Source organism: Onychostoma macrolepis, chromosome 17 (genome assembly GCF_012432095.1).
Source record: "Onychostoma macrolepis isolate SWU-2019 chromosome 17, ASM1243209v1, whole genome shotgun sequence".
Lineage (NCBI taxonomy): Eukaryota > Metazoa > Chordata > Actinopteri > Cypriniformes > Cyprinidae > Onychostoma > Onychostoma macrolepis.
The window spans coordinates 28,717,350-28,734,793 of NC_081171.1; the positions used below are offsets into that span (position 1 = coordinate 28,717,350).

Below are 17,444 nucleotides of genomic sequence, written 5' to 3' on the forward strand. Positions count from 1 at the left end.
TATGGATTGAATGATTAGCGTTAGCTAGCTTATCGTGCTACATCAACAACAGACCTGACAGCCTGTTATGTGTCAATATATGTGCAAAATATATAAACAGAAGACACGACTTACTGATATGTGTGTGATTAAATATACCAAATATATACATAAGACACATCTCTGTGAATATATACGGAATATATAAGCAACAGACCTGACAGTCTGTTATGTGTTAATATATTTATAATATATACCAAATATATTAACAAATGACATGTCTGTTGTTTATTTATTTTTTCAGTATTAACTCGCACACATCAGACATGGCACCCATATATATATAATAATAATAAACTACAGACGTGACACATAAACAAAAGGCATTATACATTATGTCTGTGAATATAAATGCATAGTTCATAAACAACAGACGTGACACACTGACTGTGAATATATATATATATACCAAATATATATTTGGCCTTTATATGGTTGTGGATATACAGACTTTATACACAACACACCTGATTTGTGAATGTATGCAAGATACCCAAACAACAGACCTGACACACTAATATATGTGTGACTATACAGCAAAACTCACTGATATGTGTGGTGGCTTGTTTCACATTATATTAGCTTGTACGCATTTACCTGTAACAATGAGCTGGTTTTCTCTCAGTGCATGCGAGGTGTGATTAAAACACACAAATATGTATGTTTTTCAAATAAGAGAATTAATATGTGCTCAGTCGTGCCATTTATGTGATGTGTGTTAATTTGACGTGTGCCAGTTTCTAAGATTAAATGTACTGAGCTCATCCGATCATAAGAGAAACAGGTGTAACAACCTCAATTACTCTGTTGAGCTGAATGTTTGAAAATCATCAGTATTTTTGGGCACCATCACTGTTCGCTCACCTGTGATCACTGACTCAAACCTGCCTGTGATGTCCAAAAATGCTAGTCTGGTTGGCAGCTCACTGGGATTTCAGCTGCACTACTGCTGTACTTGTGCTTCGTTTCACCTTTTAAACTTCACTGAGCATCTGAATTTTATTTGATTTATTAATTAATTTTTTACTGCAGGCTGTTTCAGTTTTTCTAAGTACATTTTAAAGCAGTCTCGCAGAGTTCAGTCTTTATATGAACAGTTTGTCAGTGTTTTTCCTGCTGACTCATTTCTGGTCGAGTGTCAGGACAGTTTAGCAGAGGTCACAGGCCAGAGGATGCTGTTAGCGACTTCCCGTGTGTTTTTGTTGTCATGTATTAGGAGCTAGATAAAACTGGTCTGGTTTGCCATCAGCTGTTATTAGGATCTCCTTTTACTCTCGCCTGGCTGCAGTGTGACATTGTCCAGTGTTTTCATAAAAGGAAGAATTTCCTCTCACTGGCTGCTTCCTGTGTGGACAGGAAATGAGGATGAGTGATGGAGCTACAGAGAAGCACCATTAGTGGCCTGACTTTATTTAATTTTTCTTACTTTTCTGTTTTATCATCTGTGTTGTTGTTTGTTTGTTTGTAATGTTTAATATGATTTGACATAAGTATGTGTTGAATAATGGTTAATAAAACACATACCAGACCAGGGGTGTCAAACTCAGTTCCTGGAGCCGCAACCCTCCAGAGTTTAGTTCTAACCCTGGTCCAACTCACATACCATGTAGTTTTCAAATATGCCTTAATGACTTGATTAGCTGGATCAGGTGTGTTTAATTAAGGTTGCATCTAAACTGTGCAGGGCTGTGGCCCTCCAGGAACTGAGTGTGACACCCCTGGCCTAGACAGAACCTTCACCAGGGTCCTTTTGCCTATTAAAGGAGTTGTTGTTTTAATGCCATTGGCCAAATAATGTAGTTTTATGCATCATGAACCGGTTTAAATATTAGCGTAAGTTAAGTCTAATTTGTCATTTCTGCACCCATAGTTAAAAATAATGACCAAAAGTGTCAAAATTGGTACGTGCATGGATTCTGTGGACTACCATATGTTTGGTAATGGTTAATATCAAAACTGTCTGACAACTGCTTTTTTATTTTTAAAATTGAGCTAATCAGTGTTGTTGTTTTTTTTGTTTTTGTTAATGAATTGTCAACTACTGTTTACTAGACCGCAAGCAGACATGTTCTTAACTAAGATATACTGTATGTTTAACTAATACATTGAACTAACTAATACTTAGCTGAACATTAGCAAAGGCTAAATAGGCCTAATATTTTAATTGAGTAGTCCAGGCCATATGACCAAAACTATATATGAATGATTTATTTAAAGATAGCTATATATATATATATATATATATTAGTGCTGTCAATCGATTAACATTTTTTAATCGCGTTAATCACAGTCGTGGACTGTGATTAATCACCAATTTAAAATACTAGGATTTAGCTGTAAATGTGTTGAAAAAGAAATGCATGACAAACTAGTTTAAGGAAACAGAACCTTTCACACTTCCGCCAGCTATGAGACATAATCCTTATTATTCTTTTATCGTTATTATTTTGTTTTTATTCAGCCATTATCAGCCTTTATACTGGCAATAAAACGTTTACCAAGCCACATCGCTTCAATCCCAGTATACATTTACCCAACTATTATCAAAAGTATTTCTAAATAAATACAACAAAACATTTCTTGCGACCTTGCGTGAAGTATTATGGCAAAATGCATTATGAAGAAGAATTGGACCTGTTCTGCAGGTGCATTAGAGCTAATATTAGCATCATGCTTCATAAGACTATTTATGAGATTAATAGTACACTTTTACTCAGAACTCACTTCAAACCACCATCGAGTGTTTGTAATAACTTCCTTTTGCGATCACATGTGGAATTTGGTCGTTTACTGTTGTTAAAATATGCTATTTATAGCCTTTTATATATCTGCACAAATTAGCATTTCAGACATACACATTCATTTAAAAAAAATCACATACAGACCATATCTATCGTAATTGTGTGTTTATTATCTTATATAATCTATAGTGGCTGTCATCAAGTTTATTTCTGCTGTTTAAAAGCCTTAACATGTATGCTCTGCTGAAACTCACGTTGTTTGTGATGTTACAACCGCCTCTCCGTTCTTAAGTTGCCATGTATACATTCCAAGTAGGGCTGCAACTAATGATTATTTTAATAATCGATTAATCTGTCGATTATTTTTTCGATTAATCGATGAATCGGACAAAAAAACAAAAAACAAGAAAAGCATTAATTTCCAACCCTTTATTCAAAAACAGAACTAAAATCTTTAGAAAGTGCACAAACATCCCTGAGCTGTTATAATAATAATAATAATAATAATAAAATAAAATAAAAATGGACTAACACAAAAAACATACACATGTATGCTTTACATCTGCCAAATATATAAACTTTTTTTTAAAATAAAGTGCCACCTGAGCTGCCAGAACAATAAATAATTGATAAAAAATAAAGAACAATACAAATCAGAAAATTCAACAGGATTTGTTTGAATGTCAGAACTTGTTCTCTACACTGGAGACGCACACACTCGCAGATGCACACACTCACAAACTCTCACACTGATACACACACACTTACTCTCTCTCTCTCAAGTTCACTTGAAGCTTATTCATTAAATTATTACCATCATTGTAGTAAGTGCAAGGTTCATTTATACACCACATTTAAACACAGCTTAAGATGACCAAGTGCTATAAAAGAACTTTAAAATTAAATTAAAAAGGACAACACACACAAATATATTTGTCAATAATAACCTATATGGGACAAAGCACAGAATATACACTGCTAAAAATGCTTTTCTGATTTAGTAGTTTCGTCCTGTTTTCAGTCCAAATATCTAAAAAATCTTAAATCAAGATACATTTATTAGACACATGAAATAGCATAAGAAATTCTTTTTTTCTGAAAAAACACCTCAAAATTAAGTGATTGTTTGCTTAAAACAAACAAAATTATCTGCCAATGGGGTAAGAAAAATAATCTTAATAAGATATAATCTCAAACAGAAGTTTTAAGCATCACTTAATTTTCTCATGCCATTTTTCTTGTCTAGTAATCTTGATTTAAGATTTTTTAGATATTTGGACTGGAAACGAGACAAAATTACTAAGTAAGAAAAGCTTTTATTGTAGTGTAGCTATACATGACAACAGATTGAAAAATGAATGGTCCAAAAAAGGCGAGTGAATAAAAACGTGTCTTTAGTCTTGCAATGCAAAGTGCAAAGTAACTATACCACCCCTGCTTTACTACTGTTATTAACGAGCTAACGCTAACTTGTCAAGCTGGATAACGAGTAAACACCAGCACCAGGGACATTACGTTCCTCACTTCAAAGCAGAACTAAAGTAGGATTCTGTAGTGACTTAAGCCGCGGTCACACTAGACTTTTCATTCCATTGACTCCCATTCATACACATGCGAATGCGTCAGACCGGAAACGCAAGCCCGTACGAAAAGTTTTTGCATTTCGCTGCGTTCCAAAGTTCAAGCTTGGTGAACTCTGCCCTGCGAATTTGCATCACGTGACACCGTGTGACCAACGGCAGATCGCATAACAGCATGACCTCCTTTCTGAATTAAAAGAACATGAATTTAAAACTGCACCGCTGCAGGAAAGTGGAGTAGATTGCATGTTTTTACATTTTAGATGTTTTACAATTTGTTATATGTTGAATTTAGGTTTTTAAAAAGACGCTGCACAGCGTGATGTCACAGCATGCGAAACAATTTTGCATGCTCAAAGACTAGTGTGACCGCGGCTTTACCCTGCTGTTGAACTCCCTTCCTCCTCATCAAAGACTCCAACGTGTTTGCGTTTCAGGTGCTGGATCATTGTCGTGGTGCTCCCGTGCCATGCCATGTCGCTTTTGCATATTTTGCAGTTAACGCACTTTTTCTGTTTATTTAGTGTGAAATGCTCCCACACCTTGGATGACTTGGGTCGTACGGATTTCTCTGCCTCCGCCATGTATCTTTCCTCTACCTCCGCTCGTTTTTAAAAATTTTTGCTCCGCCCTGTCTATGAGGCGCCGAACTCTGCTAGCATCAGTGCGCAAGAGAGACCGAGTGTGTTCACTCCGCTCCGCTCTCAACTAAAGTTTTAAAAAAAAATTTTTTTATAATCAAACGTCTCCGTGTCGCGCGACACAACGATTCGATTATGAAATTCGTTGCCAACTCTTTTAGTAATCGATTTTTATCGATTTAATCGATTTGTTGTTGCAGCCCTAATTTCAAGTATAATACACATTAGTAAAAGGATCTGTTTTAATTTTTATTTGTCTATATACTCTTTGGGCGGCCGCGGTACATTATAAAAGTAGCCCAAAAAACCGCAAACCACGGCTCTGTAATGTTTCCCTGCGACTGTATTTTCAAAATAGCCCAATTAAGTGATGGGTTGTTCTTGAACGATTCGTTTTTTTTTGAACGAATCTTTAATGTGACTCGGGAAGAACGAGTTGTCTCGGAGATTGATTCGTTCAGTCACGCATGTGCAGCATCCTATAGGTTCTGCACTGAATTAGTTCACCTGTTTCGATGATCAAACGCCTCAAACCCGAAGACTTGTCAGATAAGAGGTGAGGTGAGCTAATAATAGAAGACCCAGGTAAACAATGAATTAATCTTTTCTGTTTCTTACAGCATTAGTTTTGTATTGTTTGTAGTGTGATCAACGTTTGCATAAGTAGTAGATGTGTTAGGGAAGTAGCACGTAATATTTTAATTATATTTTGCTAAAATGAACGAAATGACTCGAAAAAAGATTTGTTCATTTTGCTGAACGAGACTCAAAGGTCCGAGTCAGTAAAATAATCCGAACTTCCCATCTCTAGCCCACTTGTGCCGCTATCGTTACCCTGGCAACACTGGTTCGCTGTCCCCTCATCACACAATGATAGATAACCTTCCGCGCTGTGATGACGGGAAGAAGTTGGGGTCAAACCTTATCAAACGATTAATCTGCGTTAAAAAAATATTAATGCATTAAAATGTTTTGATTAATCGCATGCATTAACGTGTTAATATTGACACCCCATATATATATATATATATTTTATTATTTTTATTTTTTTTTTTTTTGTAAATAATGTTACTGTGATATCTACATTTTAGAGATCAGCGAAATGTCACAATTCTCAATACCAGTGCAGAATACTAGGGTAAATATTAGTAAAAAAAAGCAAATCCTCAAAATTATTGAAAATAATTAAACTGTCACTCATAAAAAAAGCAAAGGACAAATACAATAGAATAAAAAAGATACAAATGAAACAGTCTGTGCATAATCAGCACTGTAAGAACGAAACGTCCTTTCATTCTTATTGAAGCTACAAAAGTCCTTCAGTCAAGGGGCCGGTTGCACCAGCTAGACGTAAAAAAGCTGTGTAAGCCCTACGCTGGGCACTGCAACGTCCAGCTTTACGATAAATATTTACACCTGTTGCACCAACTAAAACTACGATCAGGCGCAACTATGCGCGACATAGACGATGCGTGTCCATGCTGAGATGTGATAGCTGAGATGACGTTCACGCTGCAGTGGCTACAACTACTAATATAGAACTGAATTGCTCAAGACATCATAACAAGTGAAGCCACCGTGCCATGATTTCATTGAGTAAACCGTTTCTAACAAGTCCGTGTTTTTATATCTGAGGCCTCCCTGCACGCTCCCATGACAGATTTCTTCACACAGACATTAAAAATGAAGGCAGCAGGTTAAGTAAAATATAATGAATGTAATACAATGCTCGTTATTTTTTGTTCTAGCTGACTAAAGAGTTCATCTAGGCTACAATGAATGTCTTTGCTGAGGTAAATGTGAGTTTACATGGCATTATGTGTTTTACTGACGTCTTTCTGTGGCTGAAAAACCACATTTATAGTTTGCATTTTGTGATAAAACGGACAGAATTTGAAAGCTGATACTTTATTTCTGATTAAAAGTAACAAAGCACAAAACGTACTGCGATTATTGGATGGCAGGCAAGCTACAAATAGCTAATGAATAGAATTAAAGACGTGAAATATTTCCAAGCATTTATACTGTCCAAGCAAGATGTCGATTGGTACAGTTTCTTTTAATAATCCCAGATCATTATGTAATATTTTACTGCGTAATTACAAGCTGCACAGAATAATTTTTTATTAGGTCAATAACTGTCGGCAGTGTGGTATAGTCAACACTGAGCTTCGCGATTGATATCACTTATCCTGCCCGAAAAGACCATAAACATTATAGTTCACGTCTGCAGTGATAATTAACTAACAGACATGAATCCTAAAAATGAATAATGTCTGAACAAATCATGACTTTTCACTTTACACCTACCTCTGACTAGGCGCAAGATTTAGTCTCACGATTTAAAACGCATTTTACGTCCAGCCTAGTCTTACAACCGGGTGTACGTCCAGCTGGTGCAACCGGCCCAAGAGCAGTGAGTGATTTTGTTTTTGTCTTTTTCTGTTTGATTAGTATTAAGCACACAGTTGGCAGCATGAATATAGCCTACTGTCACTTTAAGAGCTGCACGGCCACAGATCCAATTTACTGTTACACACCTATTTTCATTCTCAACTGTTTACATTCATTTATTACATAACCGTTCAGGGTTTATGTGAATGATCACTAAGCGCCGCCTTTTGAGACATTTTCATGTATTTGACAGTTTAGACGCTAAAAGATGACTTTACTTGTCCGTGTTCTGTTCCGTCTCTGAGCGCATGCACAGAAATCCTCCTGAGGAACAGCGCAAGTTCTCTTTCGTGCTTTTAAAAACACGAAAAGGCCTAAATCTAATCAACTTTAATAAATCAAGCATGTCCCATTTTGCAAAAGTCACATTATGTAATTTTACTGATTTGCGTGTGAAATTGGGCTTTTATGGAGAAGCGAAAGCGCTGGAAAGGGGGCGGAATGGGGCACAATAATCATTTATCTCTATAATTGTTGGTGGCTGAAATTGAAATCGAAACTATATTTTGATTAATTGCACAGCCCTACTTAATTGTGACTAATATACTATATAATAAATACCTACATGCATGCACAGTTTTAAGTCTTTTTGATAACTTCATGACTCCTACATAACTATGTCATTGCTTCACTGATGTTCTACTGAAGCTCCACGTCACCTGTACCGTTTCCACGTTTGTTTGACAATCGTCTGGCACTGAGGTGAAGTTGGAGCGCGCGTATGAAAAGTCTACCGTTTTACCGTTTGATGTGGTCTTAAAGACGTTCTGCATCTAAAAGAAAAGAGACAGCAGCAGCAGTTGAGTCAGGTGGCCAACCCTAGCTCCGCCCCGGCGTTAATTGGGTTAAATACTGAAAAACTAAAATAATCGCATGCGTTAATTTGGACAGCACTATTAAATATTTAAATGCAAGATTGAATCTGAAATTGTGATTATTAACATTGATAAGCATAGCAATGGAAGGGATGAAAAACGTGTCAATATGTCAAAACAGATCTGTGCATTAAGTCTTACAGTGTATGCCAACTCCTCGAAATGCATCTTTTTTTTTTTTTTGTCAGATAATTATAAGTTCTCTTCACCACAAGTGTTACTGTTTTTTTTTCTTTGTTTTCATACTGTTTGTTTCCATGCATCTTGTGAGTGGGTAAAGTTGCACCAGGTTTACCTTCACTAGTGTATGCAAACTAACGGGCTACATACCAATGTTTTAATGTTTTAGTTTACTTATTTATTAGCATTAATAATTAAAGCTGCAGTCCGTAACTTTTTTGTGTTCAAAATTTACAAAATGTATGTAATAAGCATGTACACCATGAATCCATTTTCCAAAACCGTGTTTTTGGCTTGTCCTGAATCACTACGGTACACCTATAATAAGTGTTTATATTTAAACTATTTTAGACTGGTTCAGGTAGATACCGCTGTGGAGTAGCCCTGTACCTGCGTGATTCGTCACAGACCTAAACAGAGAGAAGTAGCTCCGGCTACAATGTTCTTCTGCAAGACGCGCGCAGTTCTGTTTATTAACCGCTAGAGCGCCAAAAGTTACGGACTGCAGCTTTAACTAAGGGCCTACTTTATTTAATTTGATTATTTTCACAGTTAAACTGTTAAATAGTTCCAATAGTTTTTGCTTTGTTGCCGGGAAGTTATGTTTTCAGCAGAAGCCGTGTTGTGAGTGTACAGTAGGTTATAGCTATAGAGCTGCTGTGTATGCATTCACTGGTCATGCGTGGTTGAGCATGGTTGAGTTTGGTAATTAAAGCAGCACCTGATTACACACAGCCTGTCTTTACTCCCTCCACCAACCCCCACTATCACAGTAACAGGACAACAGTCAACACCACAGTCGAGGTCACAGAATGACCCACTCCACTGGCTTGTGTCTAATCAAAGGGGGCGAAAGCATTTTGGGTCTAGTGCATGGGTGAATATTACACATGCTTTACATTGTGCTGTTTTTCCAGATAGGCCCTAGTGAAAAATAAATATGCTAAAATGTATTTGAAATACATTTATTTCATACCAATGATATTACAAATACATTATGTACTTAATAAATATGCCCTGCAATTGTACTTTTGGTATACTAAACTGGTATACTTAGTCTGCTAAATTGGAACAACTATAATTGTGCAGAAGTAAGTCCAACTAAAGCTATACTGAAGTATATTTGATTGCGCTGAAGTGGAACTATTGCAAGTAGTATATTTAAGGTACACTGTAAATGTATTGAATTTAAAGACCTTTTATTATTTAATATTACAAAAGCTGTGTGTTCGACTGTACGCATGCGCTATCGTACACACAAAAAAAACAGTACACTTTGGGCTTTATACTCAAATAGCGTGACAAAAAGGCAGTTGTTTTTTTTTTGTTTTTTTTTTAGGTTAGACCTGCCAATGTGCCCTTTTTGTCTCTGCGTTTTTATTAATACATGTAATTAATTATGATTGAATCGCCATATCATAATTTTATTTGAAATATTCATGGAAAATATGATGAATTCAGTTATTTAAGGATAGCTGAGCACTTGTTTCCCTGTGCAAGGTTACCAGGAAGCTGATTTTAATCTATTTCCATGAGTCCTGCATTTACATGTAGGTTTGAATGATGCAAATCATCATCTGGCCTTCATCCTATTAGAAGTTCCTGCAAACCTTGGATTTGCTTAAGGACAGAGCTGCATAGAAATCCATCCGTCAGTCTCAAGGCCTTAAATGTCTCTACGAAGCACGTTCAAAGTATTATTTTATTTTTATAATTTTGTCTTTTACTGAAATTCTGACAGCTTTGCATTCAATGAATTGTATTTTGTTTTTTGTCTTGAAAAGCCAGACTTAGGCTGTTGGTATGAAGTCCAGATGGGAAGAGAATATCCGACTGACATGTTGTGACAAACTACAGTTAGGTTTGTTGCTATGTGTTACTGAGGGATAGACAAATCTGAAACTTATGATAGAACCATAATAATACAGCAAAAACATCTCATTTATAAAACACCATAGCAGTTCTGTGACCGCTTTTGTGGAAAATACGGATGAAAATTGTGGAAATGGTTCAATTATATTCCATCAAAATATACGACACTTTAAAATTTCAGACAATTTACATTTTGTAAAATACTAAAATGAAATTATAAACATGAATAGTTCTTTGGTTGCCATCAAAGATCACTGTTACACTAGCTGGCAACCAGTAAATACCTTCAGATCAACTGCCCCAGTGAGAAGTCATTGGTATCTGTGATCTGTTTGATGCCGTGTTTTGTTGTAACAGCAGATCTGCTGCTGTTGTGTTTGGAACATGAAGTACTTGATTTTGAAGTTGATGACATTGACAAAACTCAAATCTTTCTGTACATTGCCAGTTCTATTGTGAAAAGGGACTCTGTACAGGTTTGGTGACTTCAGAAGATGTAAGGAGTGGCGTGCTTCTGCTGTTCCCACTCTGATGACATCTGTGCTCACAATGAGTTGATTTTAGGGAACTGTAATGCTGGAGGAATAGAGGGAGTGGTATAGAGCACCCCTCCTTTTCCTGCTCAGCAGGCTGTGGTGCCACTCCTGTCAATTATTCCTGTCCACCCAGTGTTCAGGTGCTGTTTACTGGTATAATAGGGACTGTTTTCATCTGTGTGGCTTTAATGCAAGAACGATTAACTGTCAACTACTGTAGCGTTAAGATTCCCTCTGTCAGGAACAGTGGCTTTCAGTGGTTCCTTAAAAGTGATTGAAACTTTAGAAGCAGTAACTTTAGTGATGCAAAGATGCCTGATATTTTGAAATGTATCTTTTCCTTGGTGATATTTTCCGTTTTGCTCTGGGTAGACCTAACACTCAAAGTGGGAATATCAAAAGTGCCATTCATTGTATGACAGATGGCAGCTTTCTGACTCTTGGACTGCCATACTTGTGCACAGGCTGTCTGCCTTGATCTGAGTGATTGCACGCTGCAGAAAGCTGCATGAGTGCTCTTCAGTTTCTCTTCAATAACAATTACTCTTCTTGTTAAAAATGCCCAATATACTGCATGTTGTTTATGTCTTAACTTAATTGTAAACAGACCGGACAAAAGAGGTGTCAAAATAGCTAAAGTCTTGCATGTAATAGATCGGCAGCCTGTTGTTAAAATTAATGACACACAAAATAATGATATGAATTTGTTCTTTGTTATTTTACTTGAATAATTACTTCAATAACTTGAACCAGTTTTCTTGGCTGACAAATACCTGAAGGCTGTTTTTGTGTTGTTTTAATTAATTATGGTTTTTTGATCATATTAATTAAGTTAAGGAGTGTGTTCAGGTTTTGTTATGATTTCATAATCGGGTTCAACAACCCAAGCAGTTCCAGCATTACACAACCACAAGCTCTTCAATTATTTAGTTATTATCATTGTGGTGATAATGATTTTTCTGCTGATATTTTCACTGATCGTTAGTCCTGGTAAATTTGTGTGCATCACAAAATCTCTGATTACTTGCAGCTTTTCTCTTTCTCAAGCATGCACACAGTGTATGTGACCAGGACTGTCTTCAGTTATCATGTCACAATGCTCTGTGGTGTTGGTTATTGTTATTATTCTGGTTTATTTCAAAATCTTTGAATTCTTGTTTTTGGGCTCATTTTAATTATGATCATATGCTGTAGCTAAAGAGATAACATTGTCATGAATAAGCAAATGCTTATTACTAATTGTTAATTACTACTAAGTGAGCTATCTAGCAGACCCACTGTTAAAACCCACTGCCTGTGATTCTGAAATAAATATCTAATATGATTTCATATTAAAAACGTTTGTAACTGCCACATCTGTAACACATTTTATGAGCGTTTCATAATACTTCATCATACATAACAACAACAACAACAACAACAACAACAACAACAATTTTGCGACTTTCAGCTTATTCATGTCAAAATTGATTGAGTGATTTAAACTTACCATCTAAAATGCTCAGCTCTGAAACACAGCAACCTCATAAATTTGGCTAAAAAAGTTTGCAACCATGGAAAATGTGAGGTAGATGAACAATAAATTTTTAAAATAAACACTATAGTGTATACTGTCCTCAGAAATGTGTCGTTGGCATTTTAATTTAATTTTACCTATAATTCCTGATAAAGCAGCGTTTATGAGGGCGGAGCTGCTTTGTGTACAGCGTTTCCAGGGAAACCGCAATATTTCAGCGCTCCTAAAGCGCCACCTCGTGGCAGAGAATGAATTTGCATTTCCAATAAACCTTTCTTGCTGTTTATGGTCAGATCAATGCAAATATCAACTTTTTACGCAGCAAACATAGAGTTGTAAATGAGAAAATTTAAACAATTAAGCCATTAAATTAACATAATACCTGACCATAATACCTTAAATTAACATGAAAACCTGTATCTGAGCTGTAAATCATGTAATTTTATGGCTCAATAGTGTATGTTACCATAGACACTGTCCAACCCTGCTCATTCTGTGTTCATTTTACTTGTGCAGCTCTTAAAATGGGTCATGAATTGCCTTAAATTTATTTAAAAAAATTCTGCGCAGACCCTGTAAATAGTGAAATAAGATTCCTTCCTTCATATTTGTTTATATTTGTGTATTGAAAATATTTTTGATTAACGTTTAAACTCCTATCTGATTTTCTATATTTCAAAAAAAAAAAAAAAAGGTCTTTTTTTAATTCGGGCTTGTTAAATTAATTTTCGGGCTACCAAAATCTGAAGAGTACCTGCCCGAAGGGCTACCACGGATTTTGAAATTTTGTGAGCCCTGTGTTTACTTGTATGGCACACTTTACTGATGGGTTCAGTCAGTTGCTTCAATTTATTCCTTAAATTGCTTTTGGCTGCTCTTGGTCATCTTATTGAGCAACACTGCAAATTTGCTTCAAAACATGAACAAAAGCCTAGATTAAATCTGTTCATCATACAAAGAGATTATGATGTATTGCATCATTAGTTTCATATGGATTACTTTCAGAATGTCTTTTTGTACTTGCATGAACGTTTGGGTTGTGTGGACTTTCATTGAATAGACAAAAATGATGAGGGAATATTGAAAATATCTTTCTTTGTGTTCTGAAGATGAACTAAAGTCTTTAAATGACAAAATTAGAGAATTTCCATTTCTGAGTGAACTATCCCTTTCACAAAGCATGTTCAGTGGCAAGGGCTGAATACTTGTGATCGGATTACCTGTGAGGAATGTTAATAGCTGTAAACTGGGCTCATCGTTTCATTGAGATCTATGAAAGTGAACTCCGTAAAAAGACTCTGAGCGTTGGGAGGGGAAGTTAAAGTGCTGTAGGTCTGATGAGTACGAACCCTACCAGTTAAAAACACATGCAAGGCAGCATGTGACCGACTCTACTGTTGTTTGACTTTACTACAAGGTCAGCGGGACCTTGAAACAAAGCGTTTTCTTCAGCAGGGAGATTCCACTCTTTTGTCATTCTGTATTTACCTCATAAAGAGCAAACAAACAGACATGTTACAGTATCTCACAAAAGTGAGTACACCCCCTCATATTTCAGCAACAATTTTAGTAGGGATGCACCGGTCGACCGGCCATAGATCGGCAACCGGCCGGTTTTTTGTCTTTTTTCCGGTCGATTTTTCCGGAAGTGCGCCCGTGCACAGACTACATTTGTAGGCCTAATCATTCGCGAACATGTAATTTGTGTGGAAGTATTTCGAAATCTGTGCGCAGGACGTGAAGATTGCAATCTGCAATGTCTGCAAAAGACAAGTTAATCGCGGATAAATAAGAGCCGCTTTCCTGCGCTCGCTGAAGTTGCGCGAGCGTACCTGTCCGCGCCCTGCACAAGCATAGACAGTGAACATTTGTTCAGCTCAGCTTCTCACGTGTTGGATGAGAAACGAAACAGACTAACTTGTGACAAAGCTGAAATGCTTGTTTTTGTAAAGAAGAACTCTTATACACTTTTGAAAAGCCAGAAGTAAACATCGGTTCTGTAAGATATAGGATGATTAGGCCTATTTTTTATTTTACCTTAAAATTACATTGACTTAATTTGATTTAAAAAGCACCTGCTGTAGCATCTTTGTTTTACTCATTGCACTAAACATTATTTGATTTAACATTTTGGAATAATATATTCATATAGCCAACTTTGTTTTTATTTAGTTTCACTGGTAAATACCTTTTTTTCTTTATACCAAATTTAAAAATGAAAACAAATGCTGAATGCTGATTAAGTAACATCTTTGTTTGAAGTGTTGAATGTGTTTTGATTGTGCTGTTTGGATTGTGGAACTATGCAGTTGTTACCTTTAAAATTACATGGTTACAGTTAATGTATTCATTTAAGGCCAGTTTATAGATTCAACCCAATTTAAAAACAAAAGCTAAATGCTTTTGTCAGTACCTGTGTTTGTATTGAATGTAACCTACTTACTGTGCAGTTACTGCTGTTAATTTCAGATGGTTACAGTTATTTTCAATAGCCAAAACCCAGTTTGGCCTGTTAAATAGCCTACCAAATAAACATCTTGTTTATGTATACTTTCATTCTATCTTGTTTGTTGCTTTGATTAAAAAAATCGGAAATCGGTATCGGAATCGGCCGGGTTGCTTGTAAAAAATCGGTATCGGAATCGGCCATGAAAAATCATGATCGTGCATCACTAAATTTTAGTATATCTTCTCAAGGGACAATACTACACAAATGAAACTTGGATATATTTTAGAGTAGTCAATGTGCAGCTTGTATAAAAGTACAAATTTACTATTAACACACAGCCATTATTGTCCAAATAACTGGCAACAAAAATGAGTACACCCTAAGTGAACATGTCAAAACTGTGTCCAAAGTGTCAATATTTTGTAGGGGCATCATTGTTATCTAGCACTGTCTTAATCCTCCTGGGCTTGGAATTCACCAGAGCTGCACAGGTTGTTGCTGGCATCCTCTTCCACTCCTCCTTAATGACATCATGGAGCTGCTGGATGTTATGGTGCTTTTCCACTATGTGGTACGACTCGTTCAGCACGGCACGGCTCAGTTCGGCTCGGTTTGCATTTCCACTGCAGTTTAGTACCGCTTTAGAGTGGGCGGGAGTATTCATGTGTCGTTATAGTTGCGCCGCCTCTACTGCCGTGACTCCTGAAAAAACTTTTTAATTCTGCGTTGCTCCATCACGCTCTCACTTGATCCGCTCCTCCTCAACAGACAACGGAACAGCCATTTTTTTGGTTGTTAAAAGAAAGGTGCGCTCATTCAAAACAGTTGCGTTCGATCCTTTGCTGGCTGTACTGATTTAAATCTAGCGAGTCTGTTGATGTTCAATGACGCAGGCAGTGACGATTTTCTCCGGCCAATCAGTGATCGGCAGAGTTTACACGTCACGTCACGTTTTGGTAACGGTATGGTTGGAACCTCGGCCGCGGTGGTACTAAAAAAAGTACCAGGCACCAGGTACTGTTCCCAGTGGAAAACCCCCCAAAAGTGAGCTGTACTGAACCGTACCGTGCCGTACCATGCAGTGGAAAAGCGCCATTAGACACATGGTGCTTCTCCACCTTCCACTTGAGGATGCCCCACATGTGCTCAGTAGGGTTCAGGTCTGGAGACATATTAGGCCACTCCATCACCTTCAGCTTCATCAGCAAGGCAGTTGTCATCTAGCGGTGTGTTTGGGGTCGTTATTATGTTGGAAAACTGTCGTTTGGCCCAGCTTCTGAAGGGAGGGCATTATGTTCTGCTTCAGAATGTCACAGTACATGTTGGAATCCATGTTTCCCTCAATGAACCGCAGCTCCCCAGTACCAGCAGCACTCATGCAGCCCCAGACCATGAAGCTACCACCACCATGCTTGACTGTAGGCAAGACACAATTTTCTTGGTACTCCTCACCAGGGCGTCACCACACATGCTGGACACTATCTGAGCCTTACAAGTTTATCTTAGTGTCATCAGACCACAGGACATGGTTCCAGTAATTCATGCTCTTGGACAGGAAACTTCAGCAAAGTGTTTGCAGGCTTTTTTGTGAGCCAGCTTCAGAAGATTCTTCCTTCTGGGACGACCGCCATGCAAACCGACTTGTTGCAGTGTGCGGCGTATGGTCTGAGCACTGACAAACTGACCTTCCACTTCTGCAACCTCTAAAGCAATGCTGTCTGCACTAGGGTTGGGTACCGAAACCCGGTACCAATATGGCACCGGTACCTATGTAACCGGTATGTACTAGAACCGAATCAGAACGCAGATTTCGGTGACATGCCTGAGCGATCGACTGAAATATTTTGTCCTTTGTTTCTCCACAACGAACGTAAGAAGCATCATCGCCTGCACCTCACGTTAAAAATCAATTTCCCGAATGAGAAAATGCACATGAACTCAAGTCGAAAAGCTCTAATAATACAAGTCCAACAAATCTTTGTAGTAATGTGAGCATGCTGTTTTCACATTCCGACTTAAAACTCGGGAAATGAGAGCATCCGAGGAGCGCGTGAATGCAGAAATTACACTTGGTCTGACGGCAGCAGGTGGCCCTCCATTAACTAGCTAAGCTAAACATTCTTAAATTAAAATGCCTAAAGCTAAAATTCTCTTGTATTCACGTTTTTAAACCTGTTGTCCAACAAAAATTATAACCTTTTTAGTCCACAACACCAGTTAAATGCTTCCTTTTGTGATCTGATGTAGCTTCATGTCACAGAATGAGGCAGAAAATTTGTTCCATAGGCTACTAATACATTGATTGGCAATGGATTATAAATATACTTAATTATTATGAAAATACCAGAGATGGCTTGAATAACACCGATAAACTATACACTGTCGTAGTCGAGTGTTTATTGTATTTGTTTTATCATTCAAAACGTTTATATCTTGTTTACTCAGTTACATCCATAGCAATGCATTTGTCCATATTGGGGATTTCCTGGAGCTTCATGAGTTCCACTACTTCTGTGACTGGATATGTGGATTTTTTTGTGCGAGAGCGCCCTCTGGCATCC

At 37.2% G+C, this 17,444-nt stretch overlaps 1 protein-coding gene across 10 annotated transcripts in view; it reads left to right on the plus strand.

Moving 5' to 3' along the window:
* Positions 1-17,444, plus strand: part of ralgapa2 (Ral GTPase activating protein catalytic subunit alpha 2) — a 187,205-nt gene that overhangs the window by 422 nt on the left and 169,339 nt on the right. The window lies entirely within an intron of this gene.